This window comes from Chrysemys picta, unplaced genomic scaffold (assembly GCF_011386835.1).
Source record: "Chrysemys picta bellii isolate R12L10 unplaced genomic scaffold, ASM1138683v2 scaf4, whole genome shotgun sequence".
NCBI lineage: Eukaryota > Metazoa > Chordata > Testudines > Emydidae > Chrysemys > Chrysemys picta.
Window position 1 is genome coordinate 595,200 of NW_027052711.1, and position 5,000 is coordinate 600,199.

Here is a 5,000-nt window from a genome sequence, read left to right on the forward strand (position 1 = left end):
CCCACGCCCCCGAGGAGGGCTGCCCGGGCGGGCCTGGCCCCGGAGCTCGGAAAAAAAAAAAGGATCGGGCCCACTAGAGACATGGACCAGGCCGCCCTGGGCTCACCTTCCCCGGCCGCAGCGAGGGACTGCCTCCCGGTCGACTGGATCGGGCCCCTGGAAGTCTGGAAAAAGAAGAATGGAACCTGACGCCTCCGAGGAGGGGGCGCCCAGGGAAGGAGGGAGATCCGGGTTGACCTGCTGACCGGACGGGGAAAGAGGCCACCGGGCGTCCCCCCCCTTAAAACCTAGGGGTTGACCTGGTGGCCGGAAAGCGAACCGGCCAGCAGGTGAACCCTTTCGATTCCACGGGTTGACCTGGTGCCCGGGAAGCGAACCGGCCAGCAGGTGAACCCGTTCGATTCCACGGGTTGACCTGGTGCCCGGGAAGCGAACCGGCCAGCAGGTGAACCCGTTCGATTCCACGGGTTGACCTGGTGCCCGGGAAGCGAACCGGCCAGCAGGTGAACCCGTTCGATTCCACGGGTTGACCTGGTGCCCGGGAGGGGACTCTGAAAATTTTTCAGCCCTTTCGACTCGGGGTTGACCTGGTGGCCGAGAGGGGACTCGCACGGCAGGCAAGCCGCCCTGGGCTCACCCTCCCCGGCCGCAGCGAGGGACTGCCACCCGGCCGACTGGATCGGGCCCCTGGAAGTCTGGAAAAAAGAATGGAACCTGACGCCTCCGAGGAGGGGGCGCCCAGGGAAGGAGGGAGATCCGGGTTGACCTGCTGACCGGACGGGAAAGAGGCCACCGGGCGTCCCCCCCCTTAAAACCTAGGGGTTGACCTGGTGGCCGGAAAGCGAACCGGCCAGCAGGTGAACCCGTTCGATTCCACGGGTTGACCTGGTGCCCGGGAAGCGAACCGGCCAGCAGGTGAACCCGTTCGATTCCACGGGTTGACCTGGTGCCCGGGAAGCGAACCGGCCAGCAGGTGAACCCGTTCGATTCCACGGGTTGACCTGGTGCCCGGGAGGGGACTCTGAAAATTTTTCAGCCCTTTCGACTCGGGGTTGACCTGGTGGCCGAGAGGGGACTCGCACGGCAGGCAAGCCGCCCTGGGCTCACCCTCCCCGGCCGCAGCGAGGGACTGCCTCCCGGTCGACTGGATCGGGCCCCTGGAAGTCTGGAAAAAAGAATGGAACCTGACGCCTCCGAGGAGGGGGCGCCCAGGGAAGGAGGGAGATCCGGGTTGACCTGCTGACCGGACGGGAAAGAGGCCACCGGGCGTCCCCCCCCCCCTTAAAAACCTAGGGGTTGACCTGGTGGCCGGAAAGCGAACCGGCCAGCAGGTGAACCCGTTCGATTCCACGGGTTGACCTGGTGCCCGGGAAGCGAACCGGCCAGCAGGTGAACCCGTTCGATTCCACGGGTTGACCTGGTGCCCGGGAAGCGAACCGGCCAGCAGGTGAACCCGTTCGATTCCACGGGTTGACCTGGTGCCCGGGAAGCGAACCGGCCAGCAGGTGAACCCGTTCGATTCCACGGGTTGACCTGGTGCCCGGGAGGGGACTCTGAAAATTTTTCAGCCCTTTCGACTCGGGGTTGACCTGGTGGCCGAGAGGGGACTCGCACGGCAGGCAAGCCGCCCTGGGCTCACCCTCCCCGGCCGCAGCGAGGGACTGCCACCCGGCCGACTGGATCGGGCCCCTGGAAGTCTGGAAAAAAGAATGGAACCTGACGCCTCCGAGGAGGGGGCACCCAGGGAAGGAGGGAGATCCGGGTTGACCTGCTGACCGGACGGGAAAGAGGCCACCGGGCGTCCCCCCCCCCTTAAAACCTAGGGGTTGACCTGGTGGCCGGAAAGCGAACCGGCCAGCCGGTGAACCCGTCCGATTCCACGGGTTGACCTGGTGGCCGGGAAGCGAACCGGCCAGCAGGTGAACCCGTTCGATTCCACGGGTTGACCTGGTGCCCGGGAGGGGACTCTGAAAATTTTTCAGCCCTTTCGACTCGGGGTTGACCTGGTGGCCGAGAGGGGACTCGCACGGCAGGCAAGCCGCCCTGGGCTCACCCTCCCCGGCCGCAGCGAGGGACTGCCACCCGGCCGACTGGATCGGGCCCCTGGAAGTCTGGAAAAAAGAATGGAACCTGACGCCTCCGAGGAGGGGGCGCCCAGGGAAGGAGGGAGATCCGGGTTGACCTGGTGACCGGACGGGAAAGAGGCCACCGGGCGTCCCCCCCTTAAAACCTAGGGGTTGACCTGGTGGCCGGAAAGCGAACCGGCCAGCCGGTGAACCCGTCCGATTCCACGGGTTGACCTGGTGGCCGGGAAGCGAACCGGCCAGCAGGTGAACCCGTTCGATTCCACGGGTTGACCTGGTGCCCGGGAGGGGACTCTGAAAATTTTTCAGCCCTTTCGACTCGCGGTTGACCTGGTGGCCGAGAGGGGACTCGCACGGCAGGCAAGCCGCCCTGGGCTGACCCTCCCCGGCCGCAGCGAGGGACTGCCTCCCGGCCGACAGGATCGGGCCCCTGGAAGTCTGGGGGGGGGGGGGGAATCGCCCCACGCCTCCGAGGAGGGCTGCCCGGGCGGGCCTGGCCCCGGAGCTCGAAAAAAAAAAAAAGGATCGGGCCCACTAGAGACATGGACCAGGCCGCCCTGGGCTCACCCTCCCCGGCCGCAGCGAGGGACTGCCTCCCGGCCGACTGGATCGGGCCCCTGGAAGTCTGGGGGGGGGGGGGGGGAAATGGAACCTGACGCCTCCGAGGAGGGGACGCCCAGGGAAGGAGGGAGATCCGGTGTGACCTGGTGACCGGACGGGAAAGAGGCCACCGGGCGTGCCCCCGTTAAAACCCCTAGGGGTTGACCTGGTGGCCGGAAAGCAAACCGGCCACTGGGTAGGCCGGTCGGCAACCTAGGGGTTGACCTGGTGGCCGGGAAGCGAACCGGCCAGCAGGTGAACCCGTCCGATTCCACGGGTTGACCTGGTGCCCGGGAGGGGACTCTGAAAATTTTTCAGCCCTTTCGACTCGGGGTTGACCTGGTGGCCGAGAGGGGCCTCGCACGGCAGGCAAGCCGCCCTGGGCTCACCCTCCCCGGCCGCAGCGAGGGACTGCCCCTCCCCACCCCCCGGCTGACAGGATCGGGCGCACTGGAAGTCCGGGACAGTATTTTCCCCGACGCCGGGGAGGGCGGGCGGAGGGGCTCTGGCGGCCAGCCCGGGCCCCGGAGCTCGAAAAGGAAAAAAGGACCGGGCCCGCGAGAGACGGGGGCCCTGCCGCAGGGGGGGGGGCAGTCCGACCGGGGCTCACCGTGCGGCAGGCCCGGGCGTCGGCAGGGGAAAGCGGGCGAGGAGGCGCGGGGGCCGGGTGCCTACGGCCATACCGGACCGAACGCCCCCGATCCCGTCCGATCTCGGAAGGTAAACCGTCCCGGGCCTGGCTAGTACTTGGATGGGTGACCGCCTGGGAATCCCAGGTGCCGTAGGCAGCTTTTCCCGGTCCGAGTCAGCTCTCTCTCCTTTTCTGGGGGGGAAGGAGAGGGGGGGGACGGGCCGGAAAGCCCCTCGTCGCTCCTGCCGAGTCGGAGGTCGCGGCCGCAGGTCACGGGTCTGGGCGCCTGGGGTCCGGCTCCCCACCCACCCGGCTTCCTCCGCGGAGGACCCCCCCCGGGGCCACCGAAGCCGCTGGGGGAGACGCCGGGCATGGGGCGGACTGGCCCGGACCCTCCCGGCCGCCGGCCCGCAGGTCCGCCCCGAATCCCCCCCCCGCGGCCACCCAGGCCAGGCCTGGCCAGGCGGGACGGACGGCGGGTGTCCAGCGCCCAGCGGCTTCCTCCAGCGGGGACCCACGGACCCCAAAGCCGCAGGGGGAGGCCCCGGGCCTGGGACGGACTCGCTCGGACCCCCTGCGCCCGGCCGCCGGCCCGCGGGACCGCCCCGAATCCCCCCGCGGCCACCCAGGCCAGGCCTGGCCAGGCGGGACGGACGGCGGGTGTCCAGCGCCCAGCGGCTTCCTCCAGCGGGGACCCACGGACCCCAAAGCCGCAGGGGGAGACCCCAGGCCCGGGACCGACTCGCTCGGACCCCCCGCCTCCCCTGCGCCCGGCCGCCGGCCCGCGGGACCGCCCCGAATCCCCCCGCGGCCACCCAGGCCAGGCCTGGCCAGGCGGGACGGACGGCGGGTGTCCAGCTCCCAGTGGCTTCCGCCAGCGGGGACCCACGGACCCCAAAGCCGCAGGGGGAGGCCCCGGGCCCGGGACGGACTCGCTCGGACCCCCCGCCTCCCCTGCGCCCGGCCCCCGGCCCGCGGGACCGCCCCGAATCCCCCCGCGGCCATCCAGGCCAGGCCTGGCCTGGCGGGCCGGTGTGCAGCTCCCCCGGGCTTCCTCCCCCGACGACCCGCGCCCCCCTGAGCCGCAGGCGGAGACCCCGGCCCCGGGGCGGACCGGCCCGGGCTCGCCCGAGCCCCCTGCGCCCGGCCCGCAGGACCGCCCCCCCCGAATCCCCCGGGAGAGGCCCGGCCTGCACGCCACTGACGACCCGCGGCCCCCAAAGTCGCAGGAGGCGCCCCCCCCCCCCGGTTAGCCCCGTCTCGCTCCGCGCCCCCCGCCCCTCGCTGCCGGGACCGGGCGCCGCCCCAGAGTCAGCCGCAGCCGGCCGGCCTGAGAGCTGCCCTCCTGTGGACGACGGTGAGTTTACCTTGATACTAACCGGCCGTCAGCCAGGTCAACCCCATTGCTAGACTGGGGTGGACCTGGTGGCCGAGTGGGGACTTGGAACATTTGACAGCTGCTTCCCGGGGCTTGACCGGTTGTCCTGAACGCCCCCCACCCCCACCCCCAGCCCCCGGCTCCTGCTCCCCTCTCCCCAGCCTCGGTGCTCCGCTCCCTGCCTCGGAGGCTGCCTCTCTGCGGCGCCTGCATCGCCTCCGAGGACGCGCACCCTCCGGAGGCTGGACGTAAACCCACCACTGCCGCCGACCCGGCTCTCCGAGGGACGACTGTGAGGCCCCCCACC

General features: G+C 70.7%; 1 non-coding gene across 1 annotated transcript; it reads left to right on the top strand.

The window, feature by feature from the left end:
- The first annotated feature begins 3,353 nt into the window (after positions 1-3,353).
- LOC135977607 (5S ribosomal RNA) lies at positions 3,354-3,472 on the top strand. Its single transcript, XR_010595042.1, has one exon. It is a non-coding gene; the product is annotated as a 5S ribosomal RNA (ribosomal RNA).
- The last annotated feature ends 1,528 nt before the right edge of the window (positions 3,473-5,000 follow it).